The sequence below is a fragment of the Fukomys damarensis genome, unplaced genomic scaffold, assembly GCF_012274545.1.
Source record: "Fukomys damarensis isolate Sample0158 unplaced genomic scaffold, DMR_v1.0_HiC HiC_scaffold_4, whole genome shotgun sequence".
Lineage (NCBI taxonomy): Eukaryota > Metazoa > Chordata > Mammalia > Rodentia > Bathyergidae > Fukomys > Fukomys damarensis.
Window position 1 is genome coordinate 6,175,079 of NW_022900916.1, and position 25,040 is coordinate 6,200,118.

Sequence of the window (25,040 nt, forward strand, 5' to 3'; positions counted from 1 at the left end):
CCCTGCCCTGGCTTTTTACCCTGCCTATCCATGCTTAGGAAATGCCAGCTGAGACTCCTTGCTCAGAAAACACTTCTGTGTTTTGTGCTGGCAGTGAATTTTCGACAAATAACATGTATTTGCATATTTGCATAACTTCAATCTCAAAGTGAAGAGTACCCTTTACAAATCAAGCTAAAATTTGAAGTTTGTACTTTCTGAAATCATTTATTCAGACATTGATTTAGTTTTCATTTATAAACTCTTCCTACCAGAAAGGCACAAGGTGCTTTAGACACATTAATCACAGGAAAAACATGAATCTTGACAAAAACACTGTCAAATAGATAAAATGTTTTTAGTAAATGAAAAAGAAAATACTTCTGACTCTCAAATTGAATTTCACATATTTCTTGCTCTAGTGATGAGTGAATATGCTTATTGCTTTGCTGGTTTTGAGCATCTTATCTGTAGGTAGATGTTCCTGAGCTCACTGCAGGTGAACCCCTGTCCTCTGTGGCCTTTTTCTTTACTGGCCAGGGGACCACATTTTACTCCCTTCCTTAAGTAGGCAGAAGGGCATAGAAGTACAGCTTTTCGAGTCCCACAGTTTCCTCCATTGCAAAGGGCCCGGAACTTTCCCCTTTGTGACGTTATTCACTCATTCTAAAGCTACTTCTTTCCAATTTCATATTTAGGCTACATTTTAATCCATGTTCCTCACCATCTTCTTCAATCTAATAAAGTTTATACACTTCACATGCCTGAAATTATGGTAAAATAGCTAAGGGAGGATTTTGTTCGTTCCTATTTCTCAGGTTCCTTCTACTTCACCTTTATTATTATTATTTTTTTTTGTATAAATTTGTAGAGAAGCAAAACCCACCCAGCCTCCTGTCTTCACAAGTACCTAGTGCTGTTCTTATTTTTGGTTACTCTTTTCTCCATGCATAGTTTACCCACCCTATATGGCATTTTTCTGAAGTCTAGAATTTAGGCTTTCTTTTAGAATCATCTCAGAAAATAATTTTACTTAGAGATTAGTGGTTAAAACTTGTTCAATATACAGAAACCATTTCTATTCTGCACCCATAAGTCATGAAGACTTGAGATCAAGGGTTTAATTTTTATGATAGAAATTCAATCATTCAGGCCACCCTGTGACCTGGGAACCATGTGATTTCATGTGAATCAGATGAAATGAAAAGCATCTTCCCTAAACAAATTAGCCAGAAATAAATCACGAATATTCTTTTATTACAACTGCCAAATTTAGCTGGCTCCTTCATTAGACATACCAAATGCTATTTTGTTCCCCCTTTCACATAATTAGGCATTAAGGTTTTTTAGAGCACATTCTGTGTCTTTGAAAAAACACCAAATCAGTGAGCTTTAAGGAAGTAAGAAAAAGTTACCTGGAAATGCCAAAAAGTCATAGTGTTTAAATGGCAGTATTTCCTGAGCTCTGTAAGGAACATGTGGCCACCTTTACAAGAAAGCAATAATGACTGGAAATTTCAGTAAGGGAAGCAGCATCAAAGAAATGAGCATTAATAATCTAATAATTTCAGAGAAGAAAAACAGTTGCAAGACCATTTAGTTGTAGTTTTTTCAATGGCCTTAAGTGGGACATTTATTTTTAAATGTTTTAGTAAGGTTTTATAGGAAGAATCCACCATTTGATGGGAAATCTGAATTTCCCCCCTAAAACTATCTAGTGGGGTTTAGTTGCTATCGACTCTCTGGTCTTCTCTTACAGAGAGCTGTGTAGTCAGCCCCACAAATTTATTTCATGCTTGACAACCTGAACTACTTGAATTGATCAAAAAGAATGAAAAATTGGATTATGGTTCCCTGATAAGAAATACTGTGTAAACATTTTTTGGAAGTGATAATATCAAACATTTATTCTGCAATCAACATTCTGTGAAAATACCAAAATAAAGACTAATAATACTTTTAGAACACACGATTTATATGATTAAATATATTGATCAACTTTTTTGTTCAGAGACATGAGAGTCATTTGACAAGTAGAGATTTCTACCAAGTGTCTTAATTTCACATTTGTTTTAAGGGAAAATGTCTAGAAAAAATGTAAATTAATTATCAGAAGAGAATCCACCATGTATTTATAGAGAGAACGATATTGTTGAGGTTATCACCACCTTCATTAAGAAATCTAAAAAAGCCGGGGATTTAGCTCAGTGGTTCTGCCGTTTGCCTGGCAAGGACCTGAGTTCGGTTCCCGGTACCCCCCCCAAGAAAAGGCCAAAAAAATATGCAAAATGTTAACATGGGCTATTTAGAGATTGTAGAGCTATGACTGATTTTGATTTTGATTTTTAACCATAAATTTACTATTTTTATTGGAGAAAGAATATGTAGAAAGATACAAAGATAAAAAACAAAAAGAAGAAGAAATCTGTTGCTTTCCAAGATGATCGTCACTGTGGCCAGGGCTTCCCTTACCTCCACATTTCCCTTCTCCCCCAAGTTGATTTTTATTCAGTCTTCCTGCCACATGTAGGCATCTAGCGTACCCTTTGCCTGTCCACTTTTGTTGTTGTGCTGGGGATCGAACTCAGGACCTTGTGTTCGCGAGGCAGGTGGGGTGCCGCTGAGCTAAACCCCCAGCCCTTTTGCCTTTCCACTTACATCTCTCCTTCTGGCCTCTATCAGTTAACTGATCCTACTTACAATATGCAGCTTTCGTATTGCTTGATAATGATAAAAAGTAAGAACCTTTCTGGAATTTTTATTGTTAGCGCTTCCTAAACTGACGGCATTCTAATGCTATACAGTTTTCTGTTGGAGACCCATGCAAGTATCAGTTTTTTCAGTAACTGATTTTTGAGATATCTTGAGAATGTTCATTTTTAAACTAAGCCGTTATGTCTCTGCTGTCCCTTGAAATGGCTACATCGGGAGCAAAGCAATACCCCCACTCCCAGGGTCTGCTATCGGAATCTCTGAGCCTGAGGCCCCTGGGTCTTAGCTGAAAAGCTGTTTGTGAATAGTAGGAAGATGGTGCCACACTGCAGATCCCTCCTTGGTGGAATGAAAAGGGGTTGGAATTGACGAACTCCTACCAGGAGCCATTGGAAAGGAAACTATCTGAAAACCACGGCGGCCCCTCGGGACCCAGTTTTACAGGAGACCCTTTGCCTGGTGAAGGACGCTGGGCAGCTGCCTGTGGCCATCGCATTCCAGGCCCTGCGCCTGTCACAGGAGACAGAAGCCAGAGCCGGCCATGTGGGGTTGGAGCCTGGGAAAGTGTCTGTGTCTTGTTCCCTGTAGGGAAAGTTCGGGCCACAGCCAAGCTATTCCAGACACCCCTGCTGCTGCTGCTGCAGGTTCTTCACTCATCTAAGTTTGCTGGACTCGGAAGGTCTGAACTTTGTCTTGCTTTCCATCGTCGTTTGCAGGTGGCTGTTGTCGCTCTGGTCACTTCCACCCCTGAATCCAACCCAAGCAGTAGGAATGAGTCCATTTTTGGGTCTGCATTCAGGCAGTCCCAAGGGGATGTCATAAAAATTCCTTTCTGAACAACGCCATGGGAGCTGGGCTTCCTGGGGCCTGGCAGGGGGTTCTTCAGGAAAGAACTGCTTTCCTGGGCGCCCTGCAGACCAGCCAGGCCTCTTCTCACTCCAGGTCCTCAGAGGCCAAACCCTGCCTCTAAGGGCCACAGAGCAGAGCCAGTATCGTGGCAGTGGTACATCGAAGCCAGCCTCGAGCCCCAGAACTCAGAAGCTCAAGACTGAGCCCCGGGCAGGGGAGGTGGGCGAAGGGAGAGGGTCCACCCCCAACACCTGTGCACAGGTCCTGGGCTCACACCTGCCCACACTCCTGCTCCATTCCTGGCCAGGGTTTGCAAGAATCTGAGATGGGCCATGGGTATAGATTTTGCCTCTGGAATCGGGCAGGGAGAGAAGCCAGGAGCCAGGGAAGAGCAGACAGGTGAAGGAGAGAACAAAGGAGCCCCAGGTGCCTGTGTTTCTTTAAAGTGAGAGGCCAGGGAGGGGCGCGTGTGGGTTCGCAGTGGGTGTTACACATTCACGTGCACCTGGAATGGAAAGGATGTCACCACCCCTGTCACAGATGGACCTGAGGGCACTGAGAGCCCCTGTGTGCCTCCGCCAGTCCCTGCTGGGCTTGAAGGGAGGCGTCCTTGTTCCTGAGCCCTAGCAGCCCCAGATTTATTGCACATCCTCCGCGGGCTGCAGGCTGTGATTTTGCATGTGTTGAGTTACTGAATCTTCATCCACAGCCCTGAGCAGTGCGTATGGCTATTCCAGCCTTACAGATGGGGAGACTGAGGGACAGGGGCTCCAGATGTGTGCTCTAGGAAGGGTAGAACTGAGCTCGAACCCAGGTAGTCCAGTAACGGTCCCACTTTTATAGACTTTGAAGCCATGCAAATGTTCTTAAGCAGCCTCTGCATCAGAGAAGAGGTTGAATCAAGTAAAATAAAATGCATAATTTAGGGAGATCAAATGTCCTAGTCCACCAGGCCAGCGAGTGGCCCTGAAATAGCAGAGATTTCCTTTTAGAAGGCAAAAGACGTTGCTCTCTGAGTCACATCAGTCAAGGATCAAATCCTAAAGAGGAGACAAGAGTCACAGGATGGGTGGTAGGTAGCCAAAAATATCCAGTTCATAAATGAAGCTTCTAAAATAACAAAATCAAAATTTAACACCTGAGCCCTCAGGGACAGCAAGAAGTTAATGAGAACAGGAGTGGCAGGAAGCCAGAAAGGGGTTGGTGGCCAAGAGTTCAAACTCCATCCGCTTCCAAACAGTACCAAAACTGCTGTCTTTCTCCCAAATAACGACTGAGTCCAGTTATGCATACCTAGATTTAAAGCTCACCCGTGAAGCCTTCTTCTGCTGCTAAGGGAGCACGAAACACAGTGCTTTGTCTCACCATGTGTGAATAGGCTCAGGGTAACAGAATTTGGTTTCTACAAAGAGCAAAGTTCTGACCACTGTCTTCAGTGATTTCTAACAGAAAAAAGTGAGGGGCTTGTTCCTGCGTGGTCAGTCCTTGGACTTCCGTGCTTCACTCCTATCGCAGACTCGAGCTGCCGAATGAGAAGGGAGTGCACTCTGGCAAAGGGTTCTGCATGAGCACTGTGGGGCCGTGGCACGGAGCCTGGCCCATGGTCACAGGCCTGTGTCACAAGTCCCTTCTGCGGGCTCTACGGGCATCAGCTTTGACTGGGAGGATGAATGTGCCAGACGTAATGTCTTTCTTGTTCCCTATAAGTAAATGCTAAATGCAGGAATTAAAATCCCTGAAAGGTAGGGGAAAGGGTAATAAGGGAAAAGAAAAAAATCTGAGATAATGAAAAGATGGAAATAAAGTGTTTGTAAATAGGGAAGGGAGGAGGGGGTGAAGGCAGGGCAGGGACAAGGGGAAAAAATGAGAACCAAGACCTCTCATGCAAAGGTATGAGATCCCAATAATGAACGTAACTGTACTGTATCCCTAAAACGGACCAATAAACTCAATGAGGAAAAAAAAATCCCTGGTGATTGCATCTCAAGTGGCAGGGATTGAAAGCCAGACACTTGGCAGCATCTTTGAAATACATGAACGCCCACTTTCACTCTCTAAGCACTGATAGTGCAACCAGAGCCCATTTTATTGGTTTCCCCATCTTCATCCTGGATTTTCACAACAGAGATAGACTAGATCTTCCTCTGTGCTGACCCCAAATGATTTCGTTTTCTCACAGATGCTTGCCTAAAACATACTTTGTTTTAGTTGTAGGTGGTTCCTTTTTCCCAATTCAAGAATGATATTACAGTTTTCTCCCCTTGAGACCAAATCAACAGACTGTTATTTCAGGGTTGCCTGCGCCCCCTAGAACACCATGCATTTTCTAGTATTCCCTGGGAGGCTAGAGAAATGGATAGGCTGTGAAATCGTTGGAGGTCTCTCAAAATGCCTTTTTTGAAGGCAGGTGAAATGGAAGACGGGACATGTTTTTAAATATATACCTACAACAGCAAAACAGAGCATGAGAAAACATGTCTCTTGGCCCAAGTGATGGTAAGACGCAAACTCTCTGTTTTCTAGAAAGCAGTAGGTCCTTTCTTATTATGCACAGACTGTGTTAAATAACAACCTCCAAATCCAGAACCTGCTGTCAGCTCCTCCATTTTTTGAAGAACTTTGTCAGTGCCTAAAGCAGCCTTTCCAAACCCAGCAATAAAGCCAGAAATTTCATTTCCATAGAAACCAACCTCGAAGCAATCACTTTATTGTGAATGCACAGCTCCAGGGAAGCAGGGGCTCTTTTCCTGACCTGGATGTGTAGTTCTGTCCCCAGGATCCCCAGCAACCAGTAGGGAGGACGCCTGGAGGGCAGGATCACCTTAGAGTGAAGATACTACCAAGATTTTAAAAGGAAAACTGTTCAGATGGTGCCTTGTATATTTGCAACGCTGACTGACCTTCGGACGTTGCCCTTGTTAAACAATCCGCTTCTTCGTTTATGAAAGGAAAGTACCGATACCTGTTCTTTGGACCTAATCATATGTAAGTAGCACTCACCCTGCGCTATCTGTGTAAGGTACAAGATGGTGATGGTGATGATGATGGTGATGATGGTTACATACCTGGGATCTGAACTCAGGCCCTTGTATATGCTTGGCAAGTGCTCTACTACTGTGCTGTATCCCCAGACCTTAGAAAATGTTATCCTGAAGACAAGGTCTCATTAACTTGCTCAGGCTGGCCCTAAATCCTCCTGCTTTAATCTCCCCAGTAGCTGGAATATACATCTATCTTGATCATTTTTACCTCCCTCTCTCCTCCCAAATCCTGCCCTCTTTTCCCATTCCCAGATTCCTTTCCCATCTACACAAAGTCTTTCTCCTGTTTCCTTTTTATTTTTCTCTTTGAACTGTGGTACTTACTACATGAGCTAGTGGTATCCTTTCAGAAAGATAAACCACTTTATTTAGCATTTTAATGTTATGCACATTACATGGTAGTAATTGTGTTAGTCAGTTTTCCACTGCTGTAACAAAATATTTAAGAAAAGCATCTTAAAGGAGGAGAGGTTTTCTTTGGCTGCCAGGTCCTGGGGACAGATGTGGTGGAGCAAAGCTGTTTGCCTTCTAGTAGCCAGGACACAGGGAGAGAGAAAGAGCTCAGGTTGGAGGGGCTGCTGACTGCTGTAGCTTCCAAGTCATGCCCTGTGGGCTCCATTCCGCTAGACTCCACCTTCCAGTAATACCATGACCCTGGGATCTCATTGGTGGAGCGGCATTCACTGGCACCACAGTTTTTATGGGCCAGTTGCTTTCCAAAAGCCCATCAGCTACCAAGCCAAGGGGAAGTAAAAATGATTAAGAGAGACATGTGTACGTACTGACCTCCTGCACTGGGCCTTTTGAGGGACATTCTGAATCCCAACCAGAACAGTAATATTGACATTTCAGGGCATATTTAAGTATCAGATAAAGATTGTGTAATGTGTTCTACCTGTTCTGAAAAGCCTTAAAGTTAGTAGAATTATTTCTAATTTGTGCTTAAAAGTAGAAGCTCATGGTTGGGTTAGGGTTAGGGTTAGGGTTATTGCGGGATCTGACATTCAGTGTTAAGCATTTATTAGCACTACAGTAGGGTTTTCCAACTGCATTCACTGTGGTTTCAGTCATGTTACCACAGCAGTAGGGCACCGTTACCCAAAGTTGGTCAGAAAAGGTACACATTCGGGACTCTGAACATGTACAAATAATTTAATCATTGCAGTATTTAGCTTGTGCGTTTAGCTTAGCAGATGTTAGAACAAACCTGTGATTGTACAGTTTTATAGCTTCATTTCACTGAATACAAAAAAAAAAAAGGAAAATTTCAAGATATCTCTAGCTATCTTCCTTCTGTCTGGTGTCAGTTATGCATAACTAATTCCTTTTTGGGATAGGACATCAAGTACTGCTTTATGCTTCTACTCTGCTACTACACAGAAGACAGAACCAAAATTATTAGGAGCGCTATGTAAAGTTTTGTTGAATGCATTTATTTAGAGAGCAAAAGCTGTGTGATGGTGATACTTGATGCATCACAGACATTTTTTCAGGTTTACAATAAATGAAGAAAATTGAAAAAACATTTGTTTTAGCAATCTTTATTTTCACTTATTGTTCAGTGATGAGAACAGAATTGCCAAAAGCTTGGAGGCCAAGAATAAGGCCCGGGGTTGCCTGAGATGGCCTGTGAGCTGGGGCCTGCGGAAGGGCGGCTGAGTGTGGAGTCCAGGAGTGACCATGTCACTGGCCAAAGAGTGGGGTGGTGGCACCCTGGCTGCAATGCTGCCTGTTTATCACATGAAAGCTTTACTGATGCTCTGCCAGTGGACCAGGGAGCAGGGCCAGGAATAATCAAGGCAGTAGAAGGTTGGGAAGATGGAAAGGACGCCCGGGAGGTGGGAGAGCTGAAGAACAAGCAGACACGATCCGCAGTAGAGAGTTGGGGTAAGGGAAAGAAAACGTTCTCCAGAACTTTGGACCTGATCTCTTTTTTTCTTGTTGTTCTTGTGAGTGGCTACATGTCTTTAAGCCTGCACCACCTTGAAATCATGGTTGTCCTATACTCATGCTGTTGTTGCACACATGCAAATGTGTTCACACACCTACACGATCAGAACAAGACACCCTCCGTGTTCCAGGCTCAAACCCATCTTTAGTTTCTCTTTCTACTTTTATATTACAGGATCCATGCATGCAGCCTTAACTCGTTTATGCCAAAGATTGCAATTTTTCTTCTCTTGCATGAAATTCATATATGTTACTATCTTAGTTACTTTTCTCTCCTTGCTGAGACAAAATATCCAGTGCCCCAAGCTAAAGAAAAAAGGGATTATTTATCCCTCACTTTGTAGAGGTTTCAGTCCATAATGGTCTGCTGCAAGGCACGGTGGCATGGTACAGGGGCAGCAGGTCATGGTGGATTAAAGGTAGCAAAATAACAAGGGAACTTTAGCGGAATCTTTCTGCCCCTTCTGTCTTATCCAGACTACTGGGATTAGGGCATTGCTGAGCCATTCAGTGTATGGGTTTAGTAATCTCATCCTTAATCCAGGCATCACACACTGTAGATCAAGCCACCTCTGGAAAATCCACCTTTGGTCATAGGAGAGTCTCAGCCAAAACCATAACAGTTACCTAGAAAAATTAAAGGAACAAGAATTTGAAGAGAAAAATTTTAACATATTCTGTTCCACTGGTATGGGTGGGCATTCCCAACATGGAACAATAGGTTTTAAAAGAAGTACATTCAGTTTAGAATTATTCTTTCTATTGAAACTCAACTGAGGTAAAATATCTTATTTTAACATCGCAATTTATGTCTAATACAAGCCATTAGGCTGGAGAAAAGAAAGCTTCTGGTAATGCACATTTTAATTAGATGGGAGATTGCAACAAACACTAATGTATAAATGTAAGCCCATCAAGCAAAGCAAATAACAGAACAGATAAATAGATACTGAAAGAGGATAATGTTGGAAATTTCCCACATAGAAGTTCTTTTTTGGTTAAACTTCAGTGATCTATACTGCCTGTAATTAAAACCAGCACACAGAAGACCTAGGGACATGTACTGGCTCACAGGGAGTTGGGATTGTGAGGGCTTTATTTTGTGTGCATTGTGGCGAGCCATCATGCGTGTATGGTCGATAACAGGGACAGACGGGACACTAGGTCCTGAAGCCAAGATAATGTAGCTGGAAGAAGGAGGCGGTCTCCTGTCAGGTGAAATGAAATCACATTCTGCTTCAAACACCAGAAATCACTTAGATATCCAGGACCTAATTGTCCTGTGAAGCTGGGATTTGCTGGGTCCTTGGGTTCTAATCTCACCTGGGGCGATGATAAGCCTTTGTGTGAGTACAGAAGATAAGGTGGTTGGTCCTTCCAGGTCCATGACACGTCCAGGAGCAGAGCTGCAGGCCCGTCAGCGTGGGGATGGCTCAGCGCAGGGCAGCATGAAGCCAACAGGCTGCAGTGCAGGTCTCCTTCTGAGTGTCAGTGGGGACAACTTTATCTGGACACCTGCCTTGACGACTGAGTCAAGATGAGCCTGCATAACTATTAGCTTTGGGGAAGGAGAGTGACAGCCAGATGCCCCACTGCGATTAACATGACAGTGGTACGCGGGGTTATTTTTGGAGCAGAGATGGGGCAACAATGAAAGGGATTTGGCTGAGATGTTAGAGATAACATATTAATCCGTGCTGGGAACCATGAGGGTCAGACCAGTCCAAGAAGCAGCAGGGTGCAGACCTTCAAAGGGAAAAACGGAGAGGCCTCCGCAACATTTTATAGAATTAAATATGTGACAAATCTTCTGTAAGCACAACCCCCGTAGTCGTCTTTCTTTTCTTTCAGTATGTACCGCAGTATCTGGAATTAAAAGAAATCATTTGCTAACATCTTTCATCTGATAAAGGTAATGCGAGACAGCAAAAGGAAGGAGCTTAAAATAAGAATCCAGGTGTCTGGGAAATTATTAAGAGGAGAAACTAGACGGGTAAGGATGCTGCCCCATAGGAAGTTTGTGCTTTTTGGAGAGAAGATATGTGGCTGTAGTGACCTGTCCACCTAAAGATCAATTAGGACCACTGAAAGAATGAAAACAGTCGGCATTTCATCCCGCTAGGGCTTTTTATTGGAAATATAAAGGTATTCAGAAACCAATTAAGGCATTATAAATTTGGATAAATATTAAAGCTATGTAAATCTAAGGATTTCATGCTGTTAATATTACTATCGTCACCAAAAATTATAATGGAAGCCACTTAACATTTAAAAAAATAACTCAGTTTCTTCATTATGATTAACAGTGTCTTTTTAAGTTATAAGACATCCAGTGATTTCTTATATTGTAGTTCGCCTTTTCCTTAAAGTACTATGTATAGTCGTATGCACATAAACAGGGCCCAGGACTAATAAGGGTGGATCTAAGACAAGAAAAACATTTCCAAGTATTATTCATAAAGCGGAGAGGAATTAATATTTTGAGGATCTTATAGAATTCTATTTCCTAGGCAGGGGATTTAGCTCAGTGGTTCGGTGGCCTGCCTTGCAAGCACAAGGACCCAAGTTCAACCCCAGGTACCAAAAAAAAAAAAAAAAAAGAATTCTCTTTCCCAGTCTAGAGAATAATGAGAGATAGGTGCACCAAGCCACTAAATGATGTGCAAAATTTAGTGAATGAGAACAAAACAAGAAATAACCCCCCTTGATGTTTGGAATGCCTCCATTAGCGTAAAATCTCTACATCATCTCTCTGCCATGTAAAGTAAGAATTGCTTTGAGCCAGCAGTCGTGGTTGATTCATTGTCAGAAGTGAAAACCGGGAGAAAATCAAATTATCCAGCAAAGAGCTGTCCAAAATCTGAATGACCTGTAGGGCAGTAGGTGAAGGCAGATGTATTCCAGGAGAGTGAGGCTGGCTGGCTGTGTTGGCCTCAGAAAGCTGCTTATAGCCTCTGGGCTTCAGGGTGACAGAGAAGCCTTTAAATATGTCCTGCCGAAGACAGATGCACATTACTCACATTCTAGCCTCACTCTAATCTCCATTTCATTTCCATTTACTTTCGAAAGGATTGTAAATAAGAACCAAGCTTGTGATGACTGCAGGCGCCCATGTAATAATTAAGATTAAACACGAGCTTACATGTTAGACACTTGGGGTTCATTTGTTTCAACTGTTATTGCTGTGGCAATGGCCATTACGCCCAGGTAACAATGTGACTGTCACTTATTGATCTAGAATTATAATAAAGAAGAAAACGTGTGTCTTCGCTCCTCCGGTCATGGCGAACTCCTAGCTGGTCTCCTGGTTCCCACAGCCACCTAGGCTATGAACAGAGAGGAGAGCATCACCTTTGCAGATTCCAGAACCCTGCCCAGGACCTTAGCATGGCACACGCTGCCTACCCACTGGCACGGACGCTACTCACTAGATCCTAACTAGCAGGATAACCTGGAGGCTAAAAACAAGTGCTGGCAAAATATATGAGTTTTCTATAGTACAGACCAGGTTGCTTAAAGGAGTGACCTTTAGTTCCTGGTGGATCTGCAGCCGGGTGTAAGGTCAACCTGTGGGCAGCTTTGGTCTCCTGCCTGTGACTCTGTCACAGCTCCGACGTGGCCTTCCTCTGCTGTGTCCAAAGGTGGCCCTTGCTCTGTTCGTGCACATTGCTGGTGGATTTGCTGTTTCTTTATATTTTCAGTCCTGGGGCTTGAACCCTAGCAATTTGCAGCCTGTTTTTAAAGTTGTTGTTGTTGTTGTTGTTGTTGTTGTTGTTGTTGTTGTTGTTGTTGTTTGAGATGGGGTCTTGTCAAGGCACTGAGTTGTTCAGGCTGAGCTTGAACTTGGGGTCTTCCTGTCTCAGCCTCCCAGAGTGCTGCCATGTGCCACCCCAGCGGCTTCTCTGCCTCTTCTTAGAAGAACAGTAGTCATCTGTACGACCTCATTTAACCTTGTTAAATGTCCTTTCTCAGACTAATCAGGTTGGGAGATTGGACTTCAAAGTATGAACTGGGAGATACCCAGTTGTGTACATAATTGTGTACATAATTGTGTACAGAATGTTACTGGTAAAATACAGTTTTGTGCTTTGAAAGTGCCTTGTGAGAAGTGTCCACTGTTTTCCTAAGGAATTTTTGTGTTCTTACAAAAAGAATTTTATAAAGCGCACAGTCTCAGTTGCAGCTGAAATGGACTTAGGGACTGGAATACCTGTGAAATTTCTTTGGCCAGAAAAGGAGAGATACGATTCGAAAGAAATTCTCAGAAGTGGAGCATAGCAAGGCCCAGATAGCCTATGTAAAAGACAGTCTTATTGTTGAATGTGGTCTGTATTAGTTTCATCTTGCTGCCATAAAAAGTTGCCACCAACTTAGTGGCTTAAAGTGGCACAAACTAGAATCTCACCATTCCAAATGGGTGACCGGGATTGAACTCCAGTGTCAGTAGAGTTGCCTTCTTTGGAGACCGAGGCGAGGATCCTCTTCTTTGGCCTCTGCCTCTACCTGCAGCCCTGGGTCTCTCTCTACCTCCATCCCCGAGTGCACCCCACCAGCTCTGCTTCCTCACCCACAATCCCACTGCCTCTCCCTGGTACCGAGTGTGGGCTACATTGGGCCATCGACACGATCCACGGTCACCTTCCCTTCTCAGTTTAACCTTAAGTGTGATGTCCAGTGTTCCAAATAAGGTAATATATTCCCAGCCTCCCAGGATTAGTTATGGCCTGAGCATATGTGGGCAGTCATTGTTCTGCCTAAAGCAGCATCTGGAGTCCATACTTTCCATGATTTAAGATACTTAAATGATCCGCTACTAGTGGATGCTTGGCCTGGACAGTGAGGACTCAGGGAGGCACAGACAGGGCAAGTGCCCATCTCTATTCCCCTCCTCCTCCTCCTCTCACCCAGTGTATCACCCCTCCCGTGGCACATACCCATAGGCGACCTGTCAGGCCCTGTGAATGACGCAAAGGCTGAACTTCTTTAGCTAGTACATAAAGATCGTGCTTAACAAATGAGGTGCCACGTACTATTTTGATATGATGTGAAGTTTAAATAAGCAGAATGTATATCCACCTCCACCAGCATCCATTATTTCTTCACAGGGGAACATTCAGCATCCTGTGCCCTAGCTTTGTAAGAGGAACAGTGCATAATTGTAATCAGAAGTTGCCCTGCTGCGCAGGATCCCACAGCAGAGCTGTTCACTCCTGCTTGGCTCTGAAAAAGCGTGAAGTATTTTCCACTGGAGATATTATGTTAAGTGAAATAAACCAGGCACAGAAGGACAAGTCCTGCACAGTCTCACCCATGTCTGAGGATAGAAGAGTGCTTCCCGGGGGGAAGGGAGGAAACGAATAAGGTTGATCAGTTGGGACAAGGCTATAGTCAAAAAGGGGTAAGGCCTGGGCCAGAGATTTGGCTCAGTGGATTCTGCCCCTGCCTAGCAAGCGCAAGGATCCAAGTTCAATCCCAGTACCAAAAAGGGGAGGGGGAGATAAGGCCAAACTTTTTTGAAAAGAAAATACTCTGTTATTTTCATCATAAACCTTAATGTAAAGGAAATAAAATGGGCAATATCTTATAAAATATGATCAGTGCTCATAGAATTGCACACTGAAACAATTTAGATAAAGCCAAGCACTCAGAGCTCAGTATATTCCGGAAGTCCTAGAAGAAGTGGCACGTGCCTTCTGTGGGCTTGGACAGGTGCAGGATTTATTTATTAGACGCTCTTCGCTGGGCTAGGTGAACACACTGGGTAGAGTCTGAGGAGAGGCAAACCTGGATTATTGCAGCAGATGACGAAAGGTGCGATTAGGCTGAGCCTATGGGAGACAAAGTGCAGACCTGCAGCGCTCTGTGCAGATTTACAGGCCCTGCTTAACGCCTGGGCTCCTCCTCACAGCCACGACGGGGTTTTGGCAGGAAGCTCCTGCGACCAAACACTTGGCTTTTCGGGGACAGGGCATCGATTAGAACATAGGATTCCGCCCCCGCGGCAAGCAGACAGCTGACAAAATGGTTCTTACTTTGTCATTCCGAAGCTGAAGCGAAATGGGGCAGACGACGCTTCGAGATATTTCTGACTGTGGTATTCTCTGTGTATCGCTGTGGAAGATGTAAATGTTAAGAGTAAGAGCACATGCAAAGCCTCTTAGGAAGAGTATATTTCAGGTGAGGCAAAGGAAAGACAAGCATGGTGTCAGGGAGCGAGCGATAGGCACTGGAGTAAAGAAACTCAGGGGCTGAACTCAACACTTCGTCCAAAGACGCTTCCTCCTTTACGTGGTAAATGATGCTACTCCTTGATGTGCATGTGCTATAAATGTTTCTTCGGTGTGTTACGCATTGGCTGCTTCTGAAGAACCCGGTAGTTGCGTATCTCTGAGAGCCCCCGCCTTTGTTATAATAAAGGCTACAAGAAACAGTTGCGGGGGAAAACCCTAGTTATTTCCATTTGTCGCACACCTCTCACAACATTGTCAGTATCAGATACTTGATATTTTGATACAAAATGGCATGAGAATAGCTGTTCAGTGACTTGGCTGCTTCCCCCGTTTTTGTTGGTGCTTCACTGGGTTTCTAGCTAGCACGGAGCTCACAGCCCTTCTCTGTCCTACGTCTTTCAGCCAATTTCCACATAAATCACACCCATATACAGTGCTGGTGGGCTTTAGACACTGCACTGTCTGCAAATCCAGCGCAGTTCTCTGCCATCCATTCTTACCCAACCGATGCCAGGCCATTGTCCATCTCAAAAATATTTGGTGTGGTGTATTTTATTTTTCCATTAGCAAGTCCTGCTAATCAAACTCCCTATTTTATACACAAACAGGGCATCATATCTATCCTGAGAATCAGCTAATGTCAAATCCTTCTATTAAAAATGCCTATTATTTTAGGCTGTTAGCAACATTTTGTTTACACACATTTCTTCATACTTGGCATCTAATTATACGCTGCTCCACGGAGCCAAATACTTTCTACTTGTTTGCTCAATTTAAATCTTAATTATTGATGATTGCAAAGCATTTTTTAAAACATTGGAGCATAGAACTCATTGGTTATTTTCAATTTTGTCGCCATGATTGGATTTCACAATAATTGGAAGGAAAAGAAAGTTCATTTTCCTGCTTGTGCATCTGCAGTGCAGGGAAGGGGAGTGAGATCATTTGAAAGTTTCACAGGTCTCTGCCAGCTGAGAGGGTTGCGTCTGTGACAGATTTTCCTGACTTTCTCAACATCTAGGTTAAAATGGGAAGCACCAGCAAATGAAAACCACTCTGTCTTTAACTTCCTGGGAATTGAAGAGAGTGGCAGATTTAGCCACAAAAAATATTCGATGGTAAAAGTAGAAAATTTACTCATTGTCCCTACAAGAATTTGATAGTAAATCCGTAGACAAAACAGAGGGCTCCAAGGGGCATTATGAATCTTCTCTTTGATTTTGATCATTATAGTGATGAACACTGGGCAATGCCCTGTGATTTCAGGGCTCCTGTAGGTTCTGGATAAAGTAGGTACCTAGAGAACTCCAGAAAGTATTTCACTTTTAATGTGAGCATTTTGAATTGCTAATTAGGTTAGCATTTCCCAGTGTAATAATTACAGAAATTCTCATTTATTTTCCTTGTATCAATTATAGAAACTCATTTTTCTCAGTGATAATTTGTAATTCTAAGACTTTTTTTGTATTGAAAATTGAACCCAGCACCTTTACACTGAGCTGCCTCGTCAGGCTCCTAGCTGTGATTTTAGTACTTATTTATTTATTTATTTATCAGTACCAGGGATCAAACTCGGGACCTTGCACTTGCGAGGCAGGTGGTGGCACCGCTGAGCTAAATCCTGGCCCGTTAGTATTTATTTATTTTTTATTGAGTTTATTGGTACATATTGGATATGCAGTACAGGTACATTCATTATTGGTATCATGTGCCTTTACATGACAGGTCTTGGTTCTCATTTTTATTTTTGAGACAGGCTCTTCCTAAGTTATGATGTCTGCATGGACTGATTTTAATTTTTTATTTAGTCATCTAAGATTTTTGGTTTAATATTATGAATATCCTTAAGTCCAGAAAAACTGTGTACTGTTTTGTTTTAGGCTAAAAGAAAAACAATGAAAGCACATACTGGGCATGTACTGCACAGCTGATGTAATGGAGAGGGCTGAAATTGTGAGGCTCAAAGAGGACAGAGGTTTCCCAGTCATTAAGGAAAGTGGCAGACACTTAGCTATCACAGGAGTGGTAACCGTGGTTACCAATCAGGGAGCAGGGAAGGTACTGCCTCTGGCTGTTTGTGTGATGATTACTTCGAGTGAGTTTCTTGCCTGAATTCCCAGTGTGCATGTTACCACAATCGTTAGCACTAACTATAGTAGCGATTCCGTTATTAAAAGTGTTTTGTTACATAATTCCCATAATATTTTTGGTATGTTAGGCGCTATTGAGAATTTCAGTGTGATATTGGTTAAGATGGGTTTAAAATAAAAAATGGTATGATAGCAATACTTATTTATAGAACATACTGATACAGACTTTAGAAAACATTTCTTTTTACAATTAACTTTATTGGTACATTTAAGGTATATAATATAATGACATTCATTGTTGGGAATTTGTACCTTTGCATAATCCATCTTGGTTCGTATTTTTCCCCCATCCCTCTGCCCTCCTTGCAACCCCTCCCCCCCTCCTATCTACAAAGACTTTCTTTCCATTTTCTTTTCATTGTCTCACATTAATTCCATTCCCTTCTTTCTTTTCCCCTACTCCTCCCATTTCCCCTTCCCCTTTGTCCCCTTTCTTCCTATTTCACATTATCTGCTATAACTTTTAGTCCTTATTTACACTTTCAGTTTCTCACACTAGAAAAACTTTTTGGTATTTACACATGTGCGTCCTGTTTATTTCACTTAAGTGTATCTCCTCAATGTGCATCCATTTAGCTATACTTTCTAATTTTTTATGGCTGAGTAGTACTCCATTTTATAAAAAACAAAAGAAAACACTTTGTTTTTTTATCCAGTCTCCAGCTGAAGGGCAGTTAGGCTTCTTCCAAGTTTTAGCTATTACAAATTGTACTGCCATGAACGTGGGTGCACATATATCACTGTGGTAGGATTCTTTTAATTCTTTGCGGAAGATGCCCAGCGGGCAAATAACTGGGTCAAATGGGACCTCCAATCCCAGTTCTTTGAGGTATCTTCATACTGATTTCCACAGAGGTTGCACCAGTCTGCACTCCCACCAGCAGTGGAGCAGGGTTCCTCTTTCCCCACAGCCCCACCAGCATCTGTTATTGGTTGATTTCTTGATAGCAGCCATTCTTTGTGGGGTGAGGTGGAATCTCAGTGTTGTTTTCATCTGCATCTCTCGAATGACCAGTGATGTGGAACATTTTTTCATATATTTTTTTGCTATTTCTACTTCTTTGTCTGAGAAATGTCTGTTTATTTCAGATGCCCATTTTTGAAGTGGGTATTTAAATTTGGGAGGTCTGATTTTTTTAAGTTCTTTATATATTCTAGATAGTAGACCTTTGAAATCTCAGTGGTGTTCATCTGCATCTCTCGAATGACCAGTGATGTGGAACATTTTTTCATATATTTTTTTGCTATTTCTACTTCTTTGTCTGAGAAATGTCTGTTTATTTCAGATGCCCATTTTTGAAGTGGGTATTTAAATTTGGGAGGTCTGATTTTTTTAAGTTCTTTATATATTCTAGATAGTAGACCTTTGTCTGAGGAACAATTGGTGAAAATTTTTCCCACATTATGGGTTGTCTCTTCACACTGTTGGTGGTTTCTCTTGATGTGTAGAAGCTTAATAAGAGGTCCCATATGTTGATTGTTTGTGCTAGTTCATGGGCAACTGAGGTTCTGTTGGTAAAATCTTTTCCTATGCCAATATCTTCCAAAGTTATACCTAACCTCTCTTCAAACTAGTTTAGTATTTCTGTTTTAATATTTAGACCTTTGATCCATTTTGATTTTAGTGTAGTGCATGGTGAGAGACATAGGTCTAGTTTTAATCTTTGGTAAATTGAAACACAGTTTTTCCAGTGCCATTTATTAAAGAGATTATCTTTCCTCCAGTGAGGGTATTCAGCTCCTTTGGTGAAGATGAGGTGGCTGAGTGTGTCAGGAGTTGTTTCTGCATCTTCTAATCTGTTCCATTGGTCCTCAAGTCTGTTTCTTTGCCAGTACCATGATATTTTTATCACAGTGGCTTTGTAGTATAGTTTTAAATTGGGGATTGTACTACCCCCTACCTTTTTTTTTATTGCTTAGACTTGCTTTTGCTATCCTAGGCCTCTTCTTGTTCCACATTAATTTTTAGATTGTTTTCTCAAGGTCTGTGAAGTGTGCTGCTGGGATTTCAATTGGGATTTCATAGAATCTATATAAAAGTTTTGGAAATATGGCCATTTTCACTATGTTGATTCTTCCTACCCAGGAGCAAGGGCTATATTTCCATTTTCTGATATCCTCTTTAATGTCTTTTGTTCAGAGTGCTATTGCTTACAGAGTAGAGGTCTCTGACTTCTTTTGTTAGGTTGATTCCTAGGTATTTCAAGTTTTTGAAAGCTATTATGAAAGGAATTGATTATCCCTTTTCTTTCTCAGTGAGTCTGTTTTTTGTGTAATGAAAAGCTACTGATTTTTGTGTGTTGACCTTGTATTCAGCTCCTTTACCAATTTTGGTTATTAGGTCTAGAAGACTTTTGGTGGAGTTTTTGGGGTCCTCTATATACAGCATCGTGTCATCTGCAAATAATTACAATTTGATTGACTTCTTCATTTCCTGTCTTTATTACTTTTATTTCTTTCTTTTGTCTAATTGCTGTGGCTAATGTTTCCAAATCTATATTGAACAGGAGCAGTGATAGTGGACATCCTTGTCTTGTTCCTGATATTAGTGTGAAGGATCTCAGTTTTTGACCATTTAGTATGATACTGGCTATTGGTTTTTTTATCGATGGATTTTATCACATTGAGGTAGAGACCATCTATTTCTATTTTCTGTAGGGTTTTTATTATGGCTGTGTGTTGGATTCTGTTGTGTCTTTTCTGCATTTATAGAGATGATCATATGATGAATCCCACTTGGTCAGGTGTATGATCTTCTTGATTTCTGCATTCCATTTGCCAGCATCTTACTAAAGATTTTTGCATCTATGTTCATTAGTGAGATTTGCCTATAGTTTTCTTTTTCAGTTGGGTCTTTCTCTGTTTTGGGGATCAAGGTGTGATGCTTGCTTCCAGGAATGAATTTGAGAATTTTGCTTCCCTTTCAATTTCACTGAAGAGTTTAAACAGTAGTGGCAGTAGTTCTTCTCTAAATGTCTTGTAGAATTCAACAGTGAAGCCATTAGGGTCTGGGCTTTTCTTAGTTGGTAAGTTTTTAATTTTGTTTTCAATTTCATAGATTGCTATTGGGCTGTTTAGTATTTTTACATCATCTCTGCTTAACTTTGGTAATTCATATGAATATAGGAATCTGTCCATTTCTTCTGTACTTTCCATCTTGTTGGCATAAAAGTTCTTGAAGTAGGTTTTGATGATCTTCTGGATTTCTGCTGGGTCCATTGTGCTTTCACCCTTTCAGGCCTTTCCTTTCCTTTTTTTGATAAGGTTGGCTAAGGGTTTATAAATTTTGTTTATTCTTTCAAAGAATCAACTCTTGGCTTCATTGAGTTTTTGTATCATTCCCTTAGTCTCCATTGCATTGATTTCTGGTCTGATCTTTATAATTTCCTCCCTTGTATGAGCTTTGGATTTGTCCTGCTTTTCTTTTTCTGGGAGCTTGAGGTTCAGCATCAGGTTATTTAATTGCACTCACTCTGTTTTCCTAATAGGTATATTCAGTGCTATGAATTTCCCTCATAAGACTGCTTTCATTGTGTCCCATAGATTCCGATACATTGTATTGTCATTGTCATTTAATTGTAGGAACTGTCTTATTTCTTCTTTAATTTCCTCTATGACACATTGGTTATTCAGAAGTTTGCTGTTCAATTTCCATGTGTTTATGAAATTCTTGTAGTTTCTTTTTCTACTGTTCTCCAATTTCATCACACTATGTTCTGATAATATAAAGGAGATCACTTAAACTCCTTTGTAGTTAAGCATGTTCTATGAGCGAGTATGTGGTGTATTTTGGAGAATGACACATGTGCAGCTGAAAAGAATGTGTATTCTGATAATGTGGGGTGGGACCCTCTGTAAACATCTGTTAAGTTCATTTGTTTAAGAATTTGAGTTCTATTATTTTGTTATTTTCTGTCTAGTTGATCTATCTCTTTTGGGACAGTGGGGTATTGTGTTAGTGCTTATTTGATTTTTCATGTCCATTAGTATTTATTTTATGTAGTTGGACACACTAGTGTTTGGTGCATATATATTTATGATTGTCATCTCTTCCTCTTAGATGTTTCCCTTTACAAAAATGTAGTGTCCTTCTTTGTCTCTCTTAATCAGTTTTGGTTTGAAATCCACTATCTGCAAAGAGGACATGTACTCCTTTTTTTGTTGTTTGTGTTGCATGCAGTATTGTTTTTCACCCTTTAACTTTCAATGTATGAGTTTCTTTTTGAATTAAGTGTATTTCTTGTATGCAGGAAATTGTTGGATCTTGCTTCTTGACCAATTCTGCCAATCTATTTCTTTGATTGGTGAATTGATATTATTAACATTGATGATTGCAGCTAATATGTATTTACTTATCCTTGGCATAACTTTTCCTTTTTGTTTGATTCTCTCCCTTGGCATTTAATTTCTTGTCATGCCTAATGGATTCATTCTGCTGGGCTTCCTGGGTTTATGATCCTCCTCATTGTCTTTTCCTAGGATATTGTTTAAATTTTTCTGGAGTGCTGGGTTCATATTCATGAAGTTCCTAAAGTGCACTTTGTCCTGAAAGTATCTTATTTCTCCATCAATTTTGAAAGATAGTGTTGCAGGGTTTTATCAGTCTGGGTTGGAAGCTGTTTTCCTTTAGGGCTTGAAATTCAGCACTCCAAGCTCTTCTTGCCTTGAAGGTTTGTGCTGAGAAGTCTGCTGTGATTCTCATAGGCTTTCCTTTGTATGTGATTTTTTTCTTTTCTCTGACTGCTTGTAGAATTTTGTTCTTCTATTGAGTCCCTGGAATCTTAACTATTATATGCCTATGTGTAATTTTTTTTATTACAGCTAGTTGGAGTTACATATGCTTCACTTATCTGTATGTGGAACTGTTTTCCCCTACTTCCCTATTTGGGAAGTTTTCTGCCATTACTTCTGTGAACAGTTTTGTTTTTTTATTCATGTTTTCTGCACTCTCTTATTTCTTCATTGACACTGATCAGTCTTACATTGTTCTTTGTATCATCTAGCAGCTGTTGGATTGATTTTTCATTTTAAGAAATTTTTCTTTTCCTAGTCACTAGTTGCTGTCTTTTATATTTGAAATTTCATCTTCACATTGGCTCATTCTGCTGTGTAAATTTTCAATGGAGTTTTTAATCTCCTGGAAATAATCTGTTTGCATCTGTTTTATGGATTCCATTTCTTTCCTATGTTGGGATTCCATCATGTCCCTCAGCTCCTTTTTTTTTTTTTTTTTTTTTTTTTTTTTTTTTTTTTTTTTTTTTTTTTTTTTTTTTTTTTTTTTAAGTCATGTCTTGCACTATGGCCACAATCTCTTCTGTTATCTAAGAAAATATTTCTGATTTCATTTTTTCAAGATCCTCTTTTGTTGCCAATTCAGGGAGTCCAGGAGGTTGAGTATGTGATTGTTCCATCTCATTTCTCTTTGGGATTGCCTTGTTGGAACTTGCTTCTGTGTCTTCTCATTTCAACAGATACAACCTGCTGTGCCTTTGTTGAAGCAACTTTTTGCTCACCCCATGGTCTTTAATTCTCAGCAAGCCACCAAGAGGCCTTTTCTCTGCTGCTCACCAGTACACCCATTCCTTGGCTCAGAATGGTGGTCTTCCGGATCCCTGAGCTGACCTATTGTCCGGGCAGGCTTCTGGCTGGGGCCTGAGCACACTTGGGGTAGTATCTCTGTGTGCCTCTTGCTGGAACCTCTGTGTACCTGTTGTCTGAGAGGGCCTTTGGCTGGGGGCTGTGCTTCCCAGTTCTTGCTATTTGAGCAGGCTTCTGGCTAGGGTTTCCACCAGAGAGAGTATAGTGGTGAGCCTCTGACTGAAGCTTGTACGCCTGTGCAGCTCTTTACAGGCAGACCCTTGGTTGGCTGGGTGTGCCCAGGCCTCTAGGGTTGGGGTGGATCCCTAGCTGGGATCTGCCTGCAGCTGCACCAGTCTGGACCACGCCACTGCACCCCCTTATCTACCTAAAATATTTCTATTATACAGGTCAATACAACTGATCCCACTTCAGTGAGATATTACCACTCATCCCATTAAAGCAATATATTTGTTTTTATGGTATTTAGTTTTTAAATTTTATCTGTATATAATTTGTAGCTTTGTTGTAGTTTGGAGTCCTAAAATTTTCTTTAGAAAAATTGGAAGGGAATAAAATCGATAGCCAGTTTTACATTTACATATATTAAGTAATAATAGCCTCAATAGAATGGAAGTGAGCAGCAGACATCTTTAAGACTTTTCCTGTGTGACAGAGTCTGGCTCTTTCATTCAAATTTGAAAGACACTGATCTAGACATTTTAATAGAAATGGACACAATTTTAAGTATATTTTTGCCAAAGCTACATATCCAATTTAAATTCATAAAGGTTAAAAATTCAATAATTCTAAAAAAGGCATATGTTATAAAACTATTGTCACTGAAACTATTTTCTCATTAGTCCTGTTTTCATCAATTTCCTGAAGAGAAAGCAGTAAAATGTGATGTGGACAGCAAAAATTTTAGAGTCAGTGAGCTCGGGCTGAAGTCCAAGCTCTGATATTTCTCAGCTTTGTTGAGTGTCAGTTTCCTATATGTGAAGCGCAAACAACATTTAGCCTTCGTATGGGAAAGGACTGCAGGGTCAGCACAGGGAAATAAGGAATGTCAGAGTACATAGTAAATACGCTCTCTCTCTGTACACATTTGTACGACAGTGTCTTCTTCTGTCAGAAGTGGAGAAGGTTCCAGGGGTCTCCCATGTCCTTCTGTGTAGCCCTCCATGGGGTTGTAGCAGGTGTTGTCAGTGTGGAGGAAGTGGTGTGAGTTCACCCTTCAGATTCAATGCTCACTTAGCAGCAGGGCCATCAGCCCAGAACACAATGAGAAGGAGGGAAGGGGCCGGGGATTGAGCTCAGTGGTTCTGCTGCCTGCCTGGCAAGCCCAAGGTCCCAAGTTCAATGCACCCCCAGTACCATAAAACAAAACAAAACAAAAAGAGTAGGGAGGAGGGAGACTGTGGATCAGGGAAACAGAAAATATGGGGTGCTCTGCTTTTTGGAGATCCTCTAGTGTTACTCCTCTCCACATTACCTACGCTGCGTTTTTACCTTTCCTCTGCTGCAATTGCTGAGTCCTTCTTCTTCACTTCCTAGAGAGTGAATTAATTGCTATTGTAACTTACCTAGTACCTAGGCCATTTATGAATATCTGAAATGAACCAGTGATGGAAGGAATGAGAGAATTACGTCAGGCCTGGCGTTCAGGAATCCGGCCAATACCCAATCACCTTTTCTGCATGATTAATTAACTTCTGTGAAACTCTGTTTCTTTCACCTTTCATAACTTTGGAAATATCATGGAAAGCACCTAGCACAGTTTCTGGCTCACTGTGGATAGACTGTAGGTCAAAGTGAGTTAATAATAAATAGCCAGCAACGTTGGGAAACCTTACATTCATTAACCTGCTCCTCACCACAGCTCGGTGAAGTGGAGCATGGATCTAATTTCGGAAATGAAGAAATTGATGCTCGGTCAGTGAAGCTGGGTGGAGACAGCAGCACACACTGGCAGTGAGGACGTGAGGTCCCGTCCAGTGCCTGAGTGAGGCAGAATCAACACGCAGAACTAGCCACGTGATGCAGACAGACCACCCTCATCGGGCCATTGCATAGCCCTGGAGTGCCACGTGAGAATCTTCAAAAGGCTTCTCCTTCTAAGGACTCTCGATTCTCAGTGTTGGGCCATGACTAGGACAATAACAGAGCCGTGAAGTCTGCTGTGAGCGTGGCCCCTACCGTGACAGCCCGAGTAAAGCACAGTGACATCACAGAGGAGCCCCTCGGTGTCGACTGCTGGAGGACTGCGGACACCCCGAGCTTCTCTGGCAAGGAAACCAGCGCCGAGCAGCTTCAGGAGAAAGGTACAGCTTCCCCCACTGCCACCCAGCCTGAACGTCTTCCACTCCTGTATGGTTTTGCTCTGAAGCTGTCTTCAATGTGATGACTAAGCTCACAGCCCAGCCTTTTCTGAATTTTCCAGTCAATGCTATAATACCTTAGGTCTCTTCCTGTTGTGTCAGTTTGCTTCTACGAAGTTCTATAGCTCAGCAGTTGGGCTTTTTTTTTTTTTTTTTTTTTTTTTTTTTTTT